Source organism: Balaenoptera physalus, assembly GCF_965194825.1.
Source record: "Balaenoptera physalus genome assembly, chromosome: 18".
Taxonomy (NCBI): domain Eukaryota; kingdom Metazoa; phylum Chordata; class Mammalia; order Artiodactyla; family Balaenopteridae; genus Balaenoptera; species Balaenoptera physalus.
Window position 1 is genome coordinate 49,505,524 of NC_138899.1, and position 20,935 is coordinate 49,526,458.

Consider the following 20,935-nt stretch of genomic DNA (forward strand, 5'->3'; position numbering starts at 1 on the left):
TAAACCTTTGGCCAGACTCATCAAGAAAAAGAGGGAGAGGGTTGAAATCAATAAAATTAAAAATGAAAAAGGAAAAATTACAATGGATACCACAGAAATAGAAAGAATCATTAGAGACTACCACAAGCAACTATGTACCAATAAATGGACAATCTGGAAGAAATGGACAAATTCTTAGAAACGTACAATCTCCCAAGACTGAACCAGGAAGAAATAGAAAATATGAACAGAACAATCATAAACACTGAAATTGAAACTGTGATTAAAAAACTCCCAACAAACAAAAGTCCAGGACCTGATGGCTTCACAGGTGAATTCTATCAAACATTTAGAGAAGAGCTAACACCTATCCTTCTGAAACTATTCCAAAAATATGCAGAGGAAGGAAAACTCCCAAATTCATTCTATGAGGCCACCATCACCTTGATACCAAAACCAGACAAAGATACCACAAGAGAAGAAAATTACAGGCCAATATCACTGATGAACATAGACACACAAATGCTCAACAAAATACTAGCAATACTAATCCAACAATACATTAGAAGGATCATACACCATGATCGAGTGAGGTTTATCACGGGGATGCAAGAATTTTTCAATATCCATAAATCAATCAGTGTGATCTGCCACATCAACAAATTGAAGAATAAAAACCATATGATCCTCTCAATATATGCAGAAAAAGCTTTTGACAAAATTCAACACCTGTCTATGATAAAAACTCTCCAGAAACTGGGTATAGAGAGAATATACCTCAACATAATAAAGGCCATAAATGACAAACCTACATCCAACATCATACTCAACAGTGAAAATCTGAAAGCATTTTCTCTAAGATTAGGAACAAGACAAGGATGTCTACTCTTGCCACTTTTATTCAACATAGTTTTAGAAGTCCTAGAACAGTAATCAGAGGAGAAACAGAAATAAAAGGAATACAAATTGGAAAAGAAGAAGTAAAACTGTCACTGTTTGCAGATGACATGATACCATACATAGAAAATCCTAAAGATGCTACCAGGAAATTACTAGAGCTCATCAGTGAATTTGGTAAAGTTGCAGGATACAAAATTAATACACAGAAATCTCACACTAACAATGAAAGATCAGAAAGAGAAATTAAAGAAACAATCCCATTTACCACTGTATCAAAAAGAATAAAGTACCTAGGAATAAACCTACCTAAGGAGGCAAACGACCTGTACTCAGAAAAGATACTGATGAAAGAAATCAAAGATGACACAAATAGCTGGAGAGATATACCACGTTCTTGGTTTGGAAAAATTAATATTGTCAAATGACTATACTACCCAAAGCAATCTACAGATTCAATGCAATCCTTATCAGATTATTAATGGCATTTTTCACAGAACTAGAACAAAAAATCTTAAAATTTGTATGGAGATACAAAAGACCCTGAATAGCCAAAGCAATCTTGAGAAAGAAAAATGGAACTGAAGGAATCAGACTCCCTGATTTCAGACTATACTATAAAGCTATGGTCATCAAAACAGTATGGTACTGGCAAAAAAACAGAAATATAGCTCAATGGAACAGGATAGAAAGCCCAGTCATAAGCCCACGCACTTATGGTCACTTAAACTATGACAAAGGAGACAAGAATATACAATGGAGGAAAGACAGTCTCTTCAATAAGTGGTGCTGGGAAAACTGGACAGCTACATGTAAAAAATGAAATTAGAACACTCTTTAACACCATACACAGCCATAAACTCAAAATGGATTAAAGACCTAAATGTAAGACTGGATACTATAAAACTCTTAGAGGAAAACCTAGGTAGAACACTTTCTGACATAAATTGCAGCAGTATCTTTTTCTATCCGCCTCCCAGAGTAATGGAAATAAAAACAAAAATAAACAAATGAGACCTAATTAATCTTAAAAGTTTTTGTACAGCAAAGAAAACCATAAAGAAAATGAAAAGACAGCCCACAGAATGGGAGAAAATATTTGCAAACAATGCGACCAACAAAGGATTAGTCTTCAAAATTTACAAACAGTTCATGTAGCTCAATATCATAAAAACAAACAATCAAAAAATGGGCAGGAGACCTAAGTAGACATTTCTTCAAAGAAGACACACAGATGGCCAAGAGGCATATGAAAAGATGTTCACCACAGCTAATTATTAGAGATATGCAAATCAAAACTACAATGAGGTATCACCTCACACCAGTCAGAATGGCCATCATCAAAAAAATCTACAAATAATAAATGCTGGAGAGTGTGTGGAGAAAAGGGAACCCTCCTACACTGTTGGTAGGAATGTAAATTGGTAGAGCAACTATGGAGAGCAGTATGGAGGTTTCTTAAGAAATTAAAAATAGAGTTACCATATGAGCCAGCAATCCCATTCCTTGGCATATATCCTGAGAAAACCATGGTTTGAAAGGATACATACACCCCAATGTTCATTGCAACACTGTTTACAATAGCCAAGACATGGAAGCAACCTAAATGTCCGTCAACAGATGAATGGATAAAGAAGATGTGGTACATATATACAATGAAATATTACTCAGCTATTAAAAGAATGAAATAATGCCATTTGCAGCAACATGGATGGACCTAGAGACTGTCATACTGAGTGAAGTAAGTCAGACAGAGAAAGACAAATATCATTTATCACTTATATGTGGAATCTAAAAAAAATGATACAAATGAACTTATTTACAAAACAGAAAGAGACTCACAGACTTAGAGAATGAACTTATGGTTACCAGGGGGACAGGTGGGAGAGAGGCATAGATTGGGAGTTTGGGGTTGACATGTACAAAATGCTATATTTAAAATAGATAACCAACAAGGACCTACTGTACAGCACAGGGAACTCTGTTCAATATTCTGTAATAACCTAAATGGGAAAAGAATTTGAAAAAGAAGATACACGTATGTGTATAACTGAATCACTTTGGTGTACACCTGAAACTAACACAACATTGTTAATCAACTATATTCCAATGTAAAATAAAAATTAAAAAAAAAAAGAAACCACTCACAAGACTATCACCTGGAGATTCTTTTAACTAGTACTCACCCTATGAGTATACCAAAACACTTCTCACTACACTACTACTGATAATATCCATGGAATTGTTACAGTTTTTAAAAATAATAATGTACGATGCAGTGATGTATATTCATGTACAGCTAGTGTTGCCCATATGTCCAAATCTTTCCTTTCAAGAAATTCTTCCAAGATTAATTTCTCAATGAAGCTATGCATTTCTAAATTACTTTAATACATGTTTCTAACGTGCCTTAAAAAAAGGCAGGTGCCAGATCACAAAAGACCTTGTAAGTCATTTAAAAGCATTTTAGATTTAATGTAAGAACAGGGTAGACCAGTAAATTATTTAAAGCAGGAATGTGATGTGGTTTGATTTGAATTTTAGGTAGCTGTATTGGTCAGGGTTCAGTAGCAGACAACTGAACAATCTCTAGCCAGTTTCAGCCGAAAGGGATTTATTACAGAGTATTAAGCAGCTTACAGACTTGTTGGAAGGGCTGGAGAAGCTGACTCTAGTCTGAGCTTCCAGAAACAATTGCACAAGTCACATTGCCATGCTGGCTGGCCAATGAACTGCTGCATTTGCTGCCACCACCTCCCATTCATGAATCACACTGCCTTGGCCACAGTCAGGAAAGCTGCTGAATCAGGAGCTATGGCTGTTACCATGGCTTGGGCTTGGCAACCAGGAAGTTAGGGACCAGCTAGACATCAAGGTAATTTTTCCCTAACCTGGCTGCTCATCAGCATCCCTTGGAGTGCTTTACAAAGCACTGATGCCGGGCTTGCACCTCCAGAGACTGTATTTAATTGACCTGGAGCAGGGCCCAGTCATAGTATTAAAAATTAAACGACAAAAAACCTCTCCAGGTGATGCTTGTACACAGCCAAGTTTAAGAACCATTGCATAAGGATCTCCAGGAAAGCTGCCACAGGATAACAAATATGCTTCCCTGTCAGTGCTTTCAAGAGAACTGAGTGACTGCCATTTCATCATACTTACTTCTATCCTCTAGCCTGGAACATAATTCTGCTTGGAAATTCAGTGTGGAAAGCCCAGCTTGGGGTAGATTGGGAAAGGTAGTCCTTAAGCATGCCAGTCTCTGTTCATGTTGGCAGGATTGGCTGACCTGGTGTTAAGGGAGCCAGTCTATTGTATTTTCCACGTTAATTTGTGATTAGTTCAGGTAATTAATGAACAGGGCTGACCTAGGGCACTGATAATAGGGACACAGTGGAGGACCTTATTTAGATAATTTAAGAGATGGAATAAGGTGGACTTGGATGTTTTACATGTGTGAGTTAATGGAAAGGGAAGAGGAAGATAGCTAGCATGTTGGCTTGGGTAATCTATTGAATGGCTTCATCTTGGGAGGAATGGGTTGGGGTTTAGTTGGAAAGCAATGAATTCAAGTTTAACCATGTTCAGTATGAGATGTTTATAGAACATACAGATGAAGATGTCCAGTAGACAGTTGGATAGCCAAATCTGGATATCAGAAAAGAGAACTGAACAAGAGGTAGAGATTTAGGAATATTTGATCTTTAGATTTTAATGAATGCCTGGGATGAACAAGGCCACCTAGGGATAGGATCTGGAGCAAAGTAATGAGAAACATCAATATTTAAAATATGGTTGGATGAAGAGGAACCTACATAAGAGGGAGGAAAACCAGTAAAGTATGATCTCAGAGAAGTCAAGGGAAAAATAGATATTTCTCCAAAGAGAATAAACAATGGCTAAGAAGCAAATGAAAAGATACTCAAGATCATTAGTCATTAGGGAAATGCAAATCCAAACTACAATGAGATACCATTCCATACCAACTAGGATGGCTATAATTAAAAAGATAGACAATACCAAATGTTGTCAAGGATGTGGAGAAATTGGAACCCTCTTATGTTGCTGGTGTAGCCACTCTGGCAAACAGTTTGATGGTTCCTCAAAAAGTTACATATAGAGTGCCCATGTAACTCAACAATTCCACTCCTTGGTATACACTCAAAGAGAATTGAAAACATATCCACACAAAATCTTGCACATGAATGTTCATAGTAGCCAAAAAGTGGAAACAACTCAAATGCACATCAATTAATTAATGGATGAACAACATGTATGTGATATATTCATGCGATGGAATATTATTCAATCACAAAAAAGAATGAAGCTCTGATACATGCTACGATGTAGATGAACCTTCAAAATATGCTAATTGAAAGAAGCCAAACCCACATATTGTATGATTTCATCGTATGAAATGAATAGAATAGGCAAATCCAGAGAGTCAGAAAGTAGATTTATGTTTGCCTGAGGAGGAGAGAGTAGGGAGTGACTGTTACTGGGTATGGGGTCGCTTTTTGGAGGTGATAAAATATTCTGAAATGAGATCATGGTGATCAATGCACAACTTTGTAAATATACTAAAAACCACTGAATTGTACTCTTTAAAAGCGTGAACTTTATAGTATGTGAATTACATCTCAATAAAGCTGTTATTTAAAAAAAAAAACCCTCAGGGGAAGAAAGCATTCAAAGGAAAATATCTAGAGGTCAAAATGTCAATTGCTGCCAAAATGTCAAGCTTTTATAGCAACAAATAACATTGGCAGGAACAGTTCCAGTTGTCTGGTGAGGTGCAAATCATACTGAGGAGTAAACAGGATGTGAGAAAGTATAGACCATGAATATTAGATAACTCTTTCAAGAACTTTTGATGGGAAAAACTGAGAAATAGGGCAACAACTGGAGAGAATATGAAGAAGGATGGGTTTAACTTTGAGATATAGTTTTGTTTGCATCTGGGCAGGAGAGAGACTCATATGTGATTCAATGCTGTTGCAGAAGGTCCAAAAGAGTATGACCCAGGAGTGAGAGGAAAATATATAGATTGCAATTCCTGAGAAATCAGGTGGTAGGGTACAGAAGGGTAGAGAATGTTTGAAATAACTTCTTTGAAAAAAAAGAAAAGAGATGACTAAGAAATAAGTCTACTGGGCAGCTCTGAGGGTATCATGAAGGCCTTGAATTTATGGTAGCATTCATTCATTAATTCACTCATAATTCACTGAACACCTATACTGGCCCAAGGACAGCATACCAAGTCATATGCCTTTTTATTTTTTAATGGCAATCTAGGGCTGGCATTTTGTACAGTGAGTGCAATGGAAGTACAGTGGGGTAAAAGAATTGAGGGTGTTGGCAGGAGAATGTCTAAAGTGAAAGACTACATTCTTTAAGATAGGTAGAGAGGGAAGTGTGTTTAGAAATGAGTTAACAAAGAAGAAATTAAAGGAGGGAAGTCACTAGAGATCTTGTTAATGTCAAATAATAATAAAAAGGACTATGATTTACTACATGCTTCCTCAGTAGCATCATGCTAAATGTTATGGGTTATATTATCTTCTCAATAACAACTATTATTTCCAAAAGAAAAAACAAAGGCTTTGAGAGGTTAAGAAACTTGCTCATGTTCATACATCTTGAACATTGTAAAACTGCTGTTAAGCCCAGAGTGTCTGCTCCAGAGCTCTTGCTGTAACCATTGAGATGTTTTGCAGCTACAGGTATTATGTAAGTAGCTGAGTGAAAGAATTGGAAGGTTAGGAGTTGTGGTTATTAGGTTGTGATGTTCAAATTTAGGAAATCAGACATGAGCATTTCAAGTGATGACAAAGGAAGAGGTCCTATCTATGGGATGTGGGTAACAGAATTAGAATATTGGGGAAGATCATTGAAATTATAGAAATAAATAAATGTTTGAGGACAGTTTTGGATATATTGTTCACCTGTATGGTCAACTTTCTGTTAATGATGGTAGAACTTGGAATGGAGAGGAAGACTGTGAATTAGGTTATGAAGTTTTAATAAGTGAGGGACAATGAAAAGGAAGTTGGTGGAGGACAGTGATGCTGTGAGGATAAACATTATACAAGATGGTGGGTGAGGAATGGTTTGGAAATGGTAATGGGGACCATATTCCAGTGTTGAGATCTGTGAAGTTTGAGGAAATTAACAAACTCTACTGGAGAGAACAGGAGAAGAAGAACTATTCCCAGAGTAGAGCTAGGGTTCGATTTAAGGCAGTGGGCCTTGGTTTTTTAAATTTGTATTTATTCCTTTGAAAGTCATTTGAGAATTTGATGAAAGCCACAGACTTGTTCCTAGGAAACTGCATATAAACACACATATACGTAAGAACTGCATACAAGGTATTCTATTGAATGGAAAATTGATTTCTTTTCAGAGACAGAATGTAAAATCAATCTCTACAAATAATTGCATCTTTCTGTTTTGCTTTTTCATGCCAACAACAAATGGTGGATTTCCTTAAAAATTAACATAATTGCAAATTATGCAGATTTTAAAAGTAAATTTTAATGTGTTTTAAAACTTAATGAGAAAGCTCAGGTTTATTCACAAAAAAGAAAGAGAAAGAAAGGAAGAAAAAGAGAGGATGGGAGGAAGGAAGCAAGCTGTAGATATCTGCAAATGTAAAAAAAAAGAAAGGCAGGCAGGAAGGAAGAAAGAAAGGAAAGAAAGAAAGAAAGAAAGAAAGAAAGAAAGAAAGAAAGAAAGAAAGAAAGAAAGAAAGAAAGAAGGAAGGAAGGAAGGAAGGAAGGAAGGAAGGAAGGATGGAAGGAAGGAAGGAAGGAAGGAAGGGAAACTAAGTTCTTTATGGTTTATTTCTACTTAGGTGACCTTAAAATCAAAACATGAATTATTATAATTTTCCTGCTGACACTGAGTGTGTCTGTGTCATAGTCCTTCTTGAAGGTAGCTTCTTTTGCTTGAAGACAAGGGAAATGATGTTACATTCATTCATCTTTCAATGTTGTTACATTCACTCATCAGTCAAATGATGTTACATTGAATTCAACTACTCAACTTGGAGAACTGGGTGATCTCTGTAATTCCCCACACAAGCCCACTGTTATCTGAGGGTGAACTAGGAGAGGGTTGGTTCCACTTCCTGCCTCAGCCTTTGAAGTCAGGGTGTTCCATATTTCTTGGCATCAAAATAAAGATAAATGTTTTAGTAATCCTTGGCCTTTTCCACATCAAAGGCACACTACATTTTTCTTCCTTCCTTCCTCCCTCCCTCCCTCCCTCCCTCCTTTCTTTCTTCTTTCCTTTCTTTCTTTCTTTCTTTCTTTCTTTCTTTCTTTCTTTCTTTCTTTCTTTCTTTCATTTCCAGTTATCTGCAGCTTTCTGCTTGCAGAGACATTAAAGCTTTGTCACTCTTAATTTTAAACTGTGGAAACACTTCATTAACATTACATTTATATAGTCCTCTACCTCCAGTCTTCTCTTCAAAAGTGAGCAGCTTGACCCAAATGCACATATTCTTGTAATAACCTCCCTGACAATGATGGAAGACCTTGAGTAAAAAGATGTATCACATTAATGTAGCCAAACATGGCTTCCAAATAAGACAAATCATGAATGAACTCTGTTCTGAAAAACTATTAGAGTTGTCTGGCATTTTTGCTCTCTCTCTCAAAAAAAACCAAAAAACAAAAAACCCCACAAAAAACAAAACCCCAAAAACACAAAAAGTGAAAAACAAAAAAAACAAAACCCCCAAAACAAATAGTGAAATATCTTCCCAGAGGTTAATCAAATTCTTCCAGATTTGCCCTATGGAAGATCAGAAAACTCTAGTATAAAAGTTAATATTTTCACATTCTGCTTTCATTTCTTGATTAAATCCTCAGGAAAAACTGGTCAGTCATGTTCGGTTTCTGATGAAGTTAATGACTTTCTCAGTGGAAAATAAGATTTGATGTCAATATATACCAATGGGGATAGCAGTGAGTCACATGGACCTATGAGTTTCTTTCTTTACTAAACTATCAAAAATATCACACATACTCGAGTCTCGTCTTTTTCACTTGTTCCTTTCACATAGAACATTCTCTTGCAGACATCTGTATAAATCAATCACAAACTCCTTCAGCTCTCTGCTCAAATGCCATCTTCTTAGGGAGGTCCCCCTGATCTCCTCTTATAAATGGCATGGAGCCCTCCCCAACTGCTGCAATCACATCAACCACACTTTATTTCTTCCACAGCTCTTACAACCATAGGACATGATTTAGGGTATTTTTAAATTGTCCATCTCTTGCACAGGGACCTATGCTCCACAAGGCCTAGGCTGTGGTAGTCTTGTTCACTTCTCTTATCCCTGGCACCTAGAGGAGTGTTATTAACTAACAATATAAATTCATTGAACAAATATTCCATCTGCTCTAAGTACAAAATTTTGTCTGAGGATCTCCAGAAAAGGAAGGCTTCTATTTTTCCCAGTTGTTGCCCTTCACTGCTCACTCCTAACTACTGCTTGAGGCCCCTCACGTACACTCCTGGCCTTTCCATCACTGCTCTGTGAGCTGCTGTCCTCTCCCATACTGCTTTGCCACAAGCATAAATAGAGCCTATTTATTTCCTTCTCCAAGGCTATACTAACATACTTTTCTAAATATGTGAGGCTTTCATAAGAGGATTACAGAGGAGAAAAAGGAAATTTGGGAGTCAGTTCATTTGTCATTAGCTGTCACGGGGGGTCCTTGCTGACTTCTTCCCTTGGCTCTAGCTAGCCTTACAGATTTATGCAATCTGTGATCTGTTCCTTCTCAGGTCAGAGCCTCTTATCCCACCTCCTCCCTTTCCTGAGCCTCAACTACCCCATGAATCCCATCCCAAAGAACATAAAGGAATAACTCCCTTCTCTGGTTAAGCAGGTGACAAGTTAACATACCCTAACATTAAAAAAACAAATCACTGACATGATCCACAGCTTCCTTGAGGTTAAATAAAATTCTCGCAGCATGTCAAGATCATGAAGTAACCTACATCATGACACATTATGTGCACATTTGTGAATGAAACTGATTCTGGACATGGGCGTCACATCAGTTTTTTCATATGTTCTCTTAATGGCAGGAAGCTTTTCTGTAAAGGCCACACAGATATCTTTCTTTACCATCTCCACTTTCAGATCCCAGAGGAACTGCTCCTCTTTCATATCCTCAGATGCACAAAGGCCTACCCAGGTCCAGCCAAAATGCAGCAAAACCCAGATCATTCCATGAGCCAGGGAGCTGTCTTTGGTGGCCATCTGATAGAGTGATGAGACCTGGTTTTTATTGCTCAGGATGAGATGGAAAGGACCATATGTGACCTGAGTAAGAAAAGAAATAGCCTGGCTCTGTGTTAATGTATTTTTTTTTTTTTAACGCACTGTTTACTTTGTTTATTTATTTATTTATTTTTGGCTGTGTTGGGTCTTCGTTTCTGTGCGAGGGCTCTCTCCAGCTGTGGCAAGCGGGGGCCACTCTTCATCGCGGTGCGCGGGCCTCCCACCATCGTGGCCTCTCTTGTTGCGGGAGCGCAGGCTCAGCAATTGTGGCTCACAGGCCTACTTGCTCCACGGCATGTGGGATTCTCCCAGACCAGGGCTCGAACCCGTGTGTCCTGCATCAGCAGGCAGATTCTCAACCACTGCGCCACCAGGGAAGCCCTGTCTCTGTGTTTAGTGTACTATGGGGTTGTTTCCCTTAGTGGGTGGGTGAGAAAATTCTCTACACAACAAAGAAAGTGACTGAAGTATAGAGTGAATAGAAAGACTTTGTACAGATGATCCAGTTCTCTATTCTGGGAACATAGAAAACCATGTTTCCCAAGCCCATTGCTTTTAGGGAGGGACATCCAACTAGTTCTGATCAGTGGATCACTCCCAGACCAAAGCAGGACAAAAAATGTGTAAAGACCCTTGTGCTATGCATTCCCTGCAGAGGGGAGTTGAAGAAGGCATGAACTTCAGATGATATATCACCATGATGGTGGAGTTCCTCTCAGCCTTGGCCCCTACAACTGAGAGAGCAGAACACTCCCTCCCCCAGCAACCAATGTTGGCTGAAAACTTTGAGACAGAAATAAACCTTTACTGTATTAAAAATAAAACAACAAAGTCAACAAACTCTCATTCATCCAAAAGCAACCTCTAATTTCATTATATTATTTTACTTGCAATTACAGTACAAATTAACCCCAAAGACTTTAATCTTCAATAAACAAAGTGATTATTTAAGATTTTCTTCTACCTCAATAGTTTTCCCTTCATCACACCTTTCCCCCAGAATTTCCAAAAAGTCTCAGTTTCAAAAACAACCATAGTGATGTATCTGTTTTCTTTCTTTCTCTTGTCTTGCAATGTAAGAATCACCCTGGCTGACTGAAGAATTGAAGGAAGTGAGGACTAACACTAAAAGCACAGAAAAGATTGCAGTAATTGTAGTAATAGGTGACCTCGTTTGGACAGGAGTGATGGCTGTGGGTATGGAGAGAAGTGGATGGCTTTGAGAGATATTTAAGGGTTTTAATCCATAGGCATTGGAAAGTGAATAGATGAGGGGTGAAGAGTGAAAGACAGTGAGGAGTCAAGGATAAGGTTTTGGTAATGTTACAGTGTTTCCAATCCAAGTATATGGGTGTGTGTGTGTGTGTGTGTGGTGTGTGTGTGTGTGTGTGTGTGTGTGTGTGTATATATAAATATATATATAAAGGTCCACAAATTCAAGGCAAACCTTTTGCTAGCTTTGTGCGTCCATTCATGCAAACCTTTTGATACAAAAAATATTCTGGCTTGTGTGTTCCTTTTCAAAGGTAAAACCAAAGGATATAAAAAGATCCTTATAATTTATTTCCTTGGAGGTTTTCTGCAACTTAATCTATGCTTAAAGTAAACAATAATAGTTCTCTTTAATCATAAGGTAGAGACATTTTATTTAATTTTTGTCAATAGAAAACATTTCAAAACATTATAATAGGTTTTAATGTTGATTGCATGTTGCTTGATCATATAAACTAATCAACCTAGACTTTTGTAGTAATACAGTATCCTTATAATACATTGACAATTTTTTAAACAAAGACATATTTCAAAATAACAGAAAGAAAACTTAAAAATTGTCTTTTTAAGCATGTCACTGACTCCTTGAAACATTGTTCATGGACCTCACATCAGAAGCTCCGAGTTCTTAACCAAGGTGGAAGACATTGTTCAGGAAGAGTTTAAACATGTAAGGGTTAATCAGATTGGAATTCCAGAGAACACAGTTGAAAGATTTTGGAGAGACAGTAGCGGTGAGGCATGGCTTGGTGAGAACATGTACCAAGCAGTTTGGGGGTCAAAGGACTGGGTGAACAAGAAGGATTAGTTTGGTTGCTAACAAAGATGACTGGAGTGTGAAATAGCTGATTTGAAGGGTGACACACAATTTATCTTAGCCATTCTCTCACTGATGGAGAAATGCATGCTTCTCAGGAGGTATGCATTACCTTAGATTGGGTGCAGCTCCAAAGAAACCCTAGTCTCTCGTGGATTGAAAACTTTGGCCCTGTAGAAGCAGTAAGTAGGGTTCCATACTGATTACCTGGAGACTTGGGAGCAGCTCACACATTTTGGAAGCATTTCAGATTTGTTTAATGCTTATTTCTATTAATGTTTCACCTTGGCTTCAGTGGTCTCTTACAAGGATGTGTAAACGAAGTACACTGCTCCCTATTTTCATTAATGTGGAAACAAGAAATATGGATTCCTTAAAAGAAAATCAACCCAATTTCCCTTTTATATTTGTTACCAAAGTGCCTTACTGAATGCACGTATTTTTTGAGAGTCTCTTCATTCCAAGCTTCTGGAAATGATTATACATGGTTTGCTGAAAGGATGCAGATATTTTCTTATCTTTCATACAAATGATATGAAAGAAACATAGTTTCTTTTTCATGTTTCTGAAAATATCTTTATTTTCTCTCCTCTTGTACAATAGTTTAATTGGGTATAGAATTCTAGCTTGACAGTGATGTTCCTATATAACTTTGAAGATATTATTGTCTTCTGGCATCTATTGTTACTAATGAAATGTATTTTGTTGGTTTAATTGTTATTTTTTTTTAATTGAAATATAGTTGACATACAATATTATGTTAGTTTCAGGTGTACTCAATAATGATTTAACATTTGCATACGTTAAGTGATAACCATGATAAGTCTAGTAACCACCTGTACCCATACAAAGTTATTACAACATTATTGATCATATTTCTTATGCTGTATATTACATTCCTGTTACTTATTTATTATATAACTGGAAGTTTGAACCTCTTAATCCCCTTCAACTATTTCGCTGAGTTTTCTACCATCCTTCCTTCTGGCAACTACCGTTTGTTCTCTGTATCTATGAATCTGTTTTCATTTTGTTTTGTTTGTCTGTTTTGTTTTTAGACTCTGCATTTAAATGACATCATGCAATATTTGTCTTTCTTTGTATGAGTTATTTCACTTAGAATAATACCCTCTAGATCCATCCATGTCATCACAAATGGCAAGATTTCTTTCTTTTTTATGACTATTATTCCATTATATATAATTATATATTATTCCATTATATATATGATTCCATTATATCTTCTTTATCTGTTATTCTATCAGTGGACCCTTGTATCAGCTATCATAAATAATGCTGGAATGAACATTAGAATTCATACTTCTTTTTGAATTAATGTTTTTGTTTTACTCAGCAAATACCCAGAAGTGAAATTGCTGGATCATATGGCAGTTCTGTTTTTAATTTTTTGAGAAACCTCCTCACTGTTTTCCATAGTGGATGCATCAATTTACAGTCTCTCCAGAAGTGCACAAGGGTTCCCTTTTTTCTACATCCTTGCCAACCCTTGTTAATTGCTGCCTTTTTGATGATAGCCATCCTGACAGGTGTGAGGTTGTGTCTCACTGTGGTTTTACTCTGCATTTGATCGATGATTAGTGATTTTGAACATCTTTTTATGTGCCTGTTGGCCATCTGTATGTCCTCTTTACAAAAATGTCTATTCAGTTCTTCTGCCCATTTTTTAATCAGGTTGTTTGTTTTTTGGTGTTGAGTTGAATGAGTTTTGTTTTTTTGTTTATATTTTGAATATTAAGCCCTTAACAGATATATTGTTTGCAAATATCTTTTTCCATTCAGTAGGTTGCCTTTTCATTTTGTTGATAGTTTCCTTCACTGTGCAGAAGCTTTTTACTTTGATGTAGCCCCATTTGTTTATTTTTGCTTTAGTTCCTTTACCTGAAGAGACCGATCCAAAAAAATATTGCCAAGACTGATGTCAAAGAGCATACTACTTATGTTTTCTTCTAGGAATTTTATGGTTTCAGCTCTTACATTTAAGTCTTTAATGCATTTTGAGTTTATTTTTGTGTAAAGTGTGAGAAAATAGTCCAGTGCGATTCTTTTGCATGTAGCTGTCCAGTTTTGCCAACTCCATTTATTGAAAAGGCTGTCTTTTCCTCATTTTATATTTTTTCCTCCTTTGTTGTAGGTTAAGTTGTCCATATAAGTGTGGGTTCATTTCTGGACTGTCTATTCCATTCCATTAATCTATGTGTCTGTTTTTGTTCCAGTACCACACTGTTTTGATTAATCTGGCTTTGTAGTATAGTTTCAAACCAGGGAGCATGATACAGCCAGCTTTGTTCTTCTTTCTCAAGATTGTTTTGGCTATTTGGGGTCTTTTGTATTCCATACAAAGTTTAGAATTATATGTTCTAGTTCTGTGAAAATTACTATTGGTATTTTGATAGGGATTGCATTGAATACGTAGGCTGCCTTGAGTAAGATGGTCATTTTAACAATATTAATTTTTCCAGGTCATGAGCACAATGCATCTTTCCATTCATGTTTGCTGTCATCAATTTCATCAATATCTTATAATTTTCTGAGTACAGATCTTTTACTTTCTTTGGTTAGATTTATTCTTAGGTATTTTATTCTTTTTGATGTAATTGTAAATGGGATTGTTTTCTTAATTTCTCTCTGACAGTTTGTTGTTAGTGTGTAGAAATGCAACTGATTTGCAATATATTAATTTTGTATCTTACAACTTTACTGAATTATTTTATTAGTTCTAAAAGTTTTTTGGTGACATCTTTAGAATTTTCTATATAGTATCATGTCATCTGCAAACAGTGACAGTTTTATTCTTCCTTTCCAATTTGTATTTCTTCTATTTCTTTTTCTTGTGTGATTGCTGTTGCTAGGACTTCCAATACTATGTTGGAGAAAAGTGGTGAGAGTGGGCAACCTTGTCTTGTTCCTGATCTTTGAGAAAATGCTTTCAGCTTTTCAATGTTGAGTAGGATGTTGGATGTAGGTTTGTTATATATGCCTTTGTTATGTTGAGGTATGTTCTCTCTATAACCACTTTGCTGAGAGTTCTTATCATAAATAGATGTTGAATTTTGTCAAAAGCTTTTTCTGCATTTACTGAGATGATCATATAGATTTTATTCTTCAGTTTGTTAATGTTGTATATCACATTGGTTGGTTTGCAGATTTTGAACCATCCTTGCTTCCCTGTCATAAATCCCACTTGATCATGGTGAATAATTCTTTTAATGTATTGTGAATTTCGTTTGCTATTTTGTTTAGGATTTTTGTATTTATGTTCATCAATGATATTGGCATGTCATTTGTGTGTGTGTGTGTGTGTGTGTGTGTGTGTTGTCAATGTCTGGTTTTGGTATCAGGGTGATACTGGCCTTGTAGACTGAGTATGGAAGCTCATAGAATGAATTTCTTCCTCTTCAAATTTTTCTGGAATCATTTGAGGAAAGTTGATAACTCTTCTTTAAATGTTTGGTAGCATTCACCTGTGATGCCTTCTGGTCCTGGACTTTCAATTGTTGGGAATTATTTTTTATTATTATTACTGATTCAATTTCATTACTGCTAATCTGTTTATATTTTCTATTTCTTCCTGATTCAGTCCTGGGAGATTGGATGTTTCTAGGAATTTGTTTCTTTTATTTCATTTTATTGATGTATAATTGTTTGTAGTAATCTCATAGTCCTTTGTATTTCTGTGGTGTTTTTGCAACTGTTCCTCTTTTGTTTCTGATTTTATTTATCTGGCCCTCACTCTTTTTTTTTTTTTTTTCTTTATGAGTCTAGCTAAATGTTTATCTATTTCGTTTATCTTTTCAAAGAACCAATTCTTAGTTTCAGTGATCTGTTCTATTTTTTGTCTCAATTTCATTTATTTCTGCTCTTATCTTTATGATTTCTTTCCTTCTATGAACTTTGGATTTTGTTTCTTCTTTTTCTAGCTCCTTTGGATGTAAGGTTAGGTATTTATTTGAGATTTTTCTTGTTTCCTGAGGTAAGCTTGTATCTCTATAAACTTCCCTCTTAGAACTGTTTTCATTGTGTACCACAGATTTTTGATTGTGGTGTTTTCATTTACATTTGTCTCCAGGTATTTTTAAATTTCTTCTTTGATTTTTTCGATGAGCCATTGGTTGTTTGGTAGCATACTGTTTAGCCCCCATGTGTTTGTGGTTTTTGCATTTTTTTTTTTTGTAGCTGATTTCTAGTTTCATACAGTTGTGGTCGAAAAAGATGCTTAATATGATTCCAATCTTAAATTTACCAGGGCTTGTTTTGTGGCCTAGCATGTGATCTATCCTGGAGAATGTTCCATGTGCACTTGAAAAGAATGTGTATTCTGCTGCTTTTTAATGGAACATATATTTATTAAGTACATCTGGCCTAGTGTGTCATTTAAGGCCAGTGTTTCCTTATTGATTTCTGTCTGGTTGATCTACTGATGTAAGTGGGGTGTTAAATCCCCTACTATTATTGTGTTACTGTCAGTTTCTCCTTTTATATGTGTTAATACTTTCCTTATGTATTTAGGTGGTCCTATGTTAAGTGCATATATATTTACAATTGTTATATTTTCTTCTTGGATTGATCTCTTGATCATTATGTAATGTTTTTCTTTGTCTCTTGCAATAGTCTTTTGTTTAAAGTCTATTTTGCCTGATATAATTATTGCTACCTGGCTTTCTTCTGATTTCCATTTGCATGGAATACTGTTTTTCATCCCTCAATTTCAGTCTTTGTGTATTTTTAGAACTAAAGTGGGTCTCTTGTAGGCAGCATATATATATGGTCTTGGTATTTTATCCAATTAGCTACCCTGTGTCTTTCGACTGGAGCACATAGTCCATTTACATTTAAAGTAATTATGTTATTGATAGGTATGTCTTCAATGTCATTTTGTTATTTTCTGGTTGTTTTGTATTTGCTTTTGTTCCTTTCTTTTTCTTTTGTTCTTTTCCCTTGTAATTTGATGACTATTTTTAGTGTTCTGTTTGGATTCTTCTCTCTTTTTTGTGTATATATATATGTTAGTGGTTGTTGGTTTGTGTTACTATGAGGTTCATATATAACAACATATATTATTGATATGATTATTTTAAGTTGATTTTCTCTTAAGTCTGAACACATCTTAAAAACCCCACATTTTTACCATTTTTATTCCCCTCTCTTCATGTTTAATGTTTTTGAAATTATATTTTCCATCTTTTTGTTTTGTGTTTCCCATAACTGCTTGTTGTGGATATAGTTGATTTTACCACTTTTGTCTTTTAACCTTCTTACTAGCTTTATGAGTGGTTGAACATAACATTATGTATGTTTGCCTTTGCTAATGAGATTTTTTCTTTCATAATTTTTATATTTATAGTTGTAGTCTTTTCTTTTCTGCTTAGAGGAGTCCTTTTAACATTTCTTGTAAAGCTGGTTTGTGATGCTGAACCCTTTTAGCTTTTACTTTTATGTACAACTCATTATATTACCTTCAAATTTGAATAATACCCTTGCTAAGTAGAGTATTCTTGGTTGTAGGTTTTTTTCCCCCCTTCACTTTGAACATGTCATGTCACTCCCTTCTGGCCTGCAAACTTTCTGCTGAAAAGTCAGCTCATAGCCTTATGGGAATTCCCTTGTACATAACTAGTTGCTTTTCTCTTTCTGCTTTTAAGATTTTATTTTATTTTTAATTTTTGCCATTTTAATTGTAATATGCCTTGGTGTGGATCTCTTTGGATTGATCTTGGTTGAAACTCTCTGTGCTTCCTGGAGCTGGACATCTGTTTCCTTTCCCATGTTAGGGACGTTTTCAGCTATTATTTCTTCAAATAAATTCTCTACATCTTCCTCTCTCTCTCCCTCTCTTCTCTTTATGAGACCCATTGATTCAAATGCTAGTATGCTTGATATTGTCCAAGACTTATCTTAAACTATCCTCATTTAAAAATTTTTTTTTACTTCTTCTCTTCAACTTGGATGACTTCCAGCACTCTGTATTCCAGTTTGCTGATCCATTCTTCTGTATCATCTAATCTACCGTTGATTCCTTCTAGTGTATTTTTTAGTTCAGTAATTATATTCTTCAGCTCTGTTTGGTTCTTTTTTGTATCCTCTAACTCTTTGTTAAACTTCAACTGTGTTCATCCAGTCTTCTGAATTTATCAAGCATCTTTATGATTATTACTTTGAACTCCTTATCAGGTAGATTACTTATCTCCACTTTGTTTAGTTCTTTTTCTGGGTGTTGCCTTTTCTTTCATTTGGAACATATTCCTCTGTCTCTTAACTCTGATTATTATCTATCTCACTAGACTATAGATGTCAAGGGAGCAGAAATCATGCTTGGTCTATTTCCTCTTGTATGCCCAGTACCTAACCAACTACCCAGCATGGGTAATTGCAAGAAATTGATATTTCTTGATTGATTAAGTGTATACTTAAAGAAATGTTTTGCTTTTTTCTACCTTCCCTTACATAATTTCTATGACTAAAACACTTTAATCTGTCTTTATGGCAGAACATTTTCTCACTTGATGGAATAATCTGACCATGTCTAAAAAGAACAGAGTGTACCAGATGGTTAGCAGAACATGTGCAAATGATTTATGAATTAAAAATATCTTTTGGGTGTTCATTATTCAAATCAGATACAGGCATACCTTGGAGATATTATGGGTTTTGTTCCACACCACTTCAATAAAGAGAATATCACATGAAGTTTTTGGTTTCCCAGTGCATATAAAAGTTATGTTTACACTATATTGTAGTCTATTAATGATATCATTATGTTTTTAAAAAAATGTATATACCTTAAAAATACTTTATTGCCAAAAAATGTTAAACATCTTCTGAGCCTTCGGTGAGTTGTAGTTTTTTTGCAATAGTAACATCAAAGATGACTGATCACAGATTACCATAACAAATACAATAATAATGAAAAAGCTTGAAATGCTGAAAGAATTATCAAAATGTGACACAGAGACATGGAGTGAGCAAAAGCTGTTGGCAAAATAATGCCAGTAGATTGCTCAATGCAAAGTTGCCATAAATCTTCAATTTATAAAAAACACAATATCTGCTAAACACAATAAAGCAAAACCCACTAAAACAAGGTAGGTTTGTATTTACATTGTCTAATTCTCATTTATATTTTTTGTTTTTCCCTTTGGTGATATAACTGAACTTTTATTCTTTATTCCTGAAAAGAGAAAAGAGTCAAGTGTCATTAGATCTTGGTTTCACTCTGGTTTTATATGTGACTTTGGGTAAGTCATAAGCTGTGAGCCTAAGCGTTGTCAGCTGTGAAACAGGGAAAAACTTACGTGACTATTTTTTTTCTCCACAGAATGTTGTAAGGAAAAAATAAGGTAATTATATATACATATATATTGAACACCTTAACAAAAATGCTAATATATTAATACACACATATATTTCTCTTGGTCTGGCTGTGGATACGTTAATATTTAAATGATAGGGGATGACTACATAAAAATTATAAAAACAATGATGGTAGCTATCAATTGGCACTTTGTAATGTGCCAAGCATTGAGCTAAATGCTTCCCATATATTTTCTTATTTAATTTTCACAAACATATGTTAATTACTTTTCCCTTCTCCATTTCTACTCCTTTCATTCTTTCTTGAACTCACTTCATGAAATAAGGTGTTTGACCCATCACTCCACTGAATGTTTTCTTCTTGGGGTCACCGATGGCCTCTACCTTGACAATGCCAATGGTCAATTCTTCCTTCATCTCACTCAGTGCCTCTGTAGCATATGACAGTAGGTCATTTCTTTTTTCTTGAAGCACTTTATTTGCTTGACTCTAAGAAACTCCCCTCCCATAATTTTCCTGCATTTTTCTTATTTTCTTGACCTCTAAATATTGGAGACCCCTAGAGGTCAGACCCAGAGTCTCTTTTCTTTACTATTTTAACATATTCCTATAGCAATCTCACTCAGTTCTCATAGCTTAAATATATTTCTACTCTTTTAATGCCTAAATTTTAAGATCCATGCTTGACCTCTTTTCTGAATGCATACACTTTTATATCCAATGGTTGACTGAATATTCCCACATGGATGCTTAATTACTATCTCTAACTAAACTCTATAATTCCCCTTCCTTTTTACCTGTTCCTTATTCAGTCTCCATTCATCTAGTTACTTAGACCCAAAACTTTGGCATCATTTTTATTTTCTTTCTCATAACTCATATTCAATCTATCAGAAGTTATGTTGAGTCTACTTCCAAATGCATCATGAATCTAATTGGTTTTGGCTGCTGCCAGGTGTGGGGTGTCACCTTCCTATTTGAAGCCACCAACATATCTTGCCTGCACTATTGCAATTGTCTTTTCTTGGTTGTCCTGCATCTAATCCTGGTTCCCTACAGTCTATTCTTCACATAGGACCCATAGTGATCCTCTCAAAACATAAATTGCCATCATGATACTCCCCTACTAAAAATGTCCAATGATTTCCCATCACAGAATAAAATCCAAAATCCTACTATGGTATATAAATTTCTGCATTACTTAATCCCTGGCTACCTTTCAAATTCAACTCATAAGTCACTGAACACCAACCTCTGTTGGTCAAACCTTCTGTCTTCCTTCTTCAATAAGAAAGGTAACTGAGATTCAGAATAGTCAAGTCAATTTTCAAGATCACATAATT

General features: G+C 35.5%; 2 long non-coding RNA genes across 2 annotated transcripts in view; both read right to left on the reverse strand.

The window, feature by feature from the left end:
* The window catches only part of LOC309647958, a 401,872-nt gene extending 393,656 nt beyond the window's left edge, over positions 1-8,216 (reverse strand). Inside the window, exon 1 of the long non-coding RNA XR_014256415.1 lies at positions 2,836-8,216. This is a non-coding gene — a long non-coding RNA (uncharacterized lncRNA). The remainder of the gene's footprint in view (positions 1-2,835) is intronic.
* Positions 1-20,935, reverse strand: part of LOC309647946 — a 908,978-nt gene that overhangs the window by 554,898 nt on the left and 333,145 nt on the right. The window lies entirely within an intron of this gene.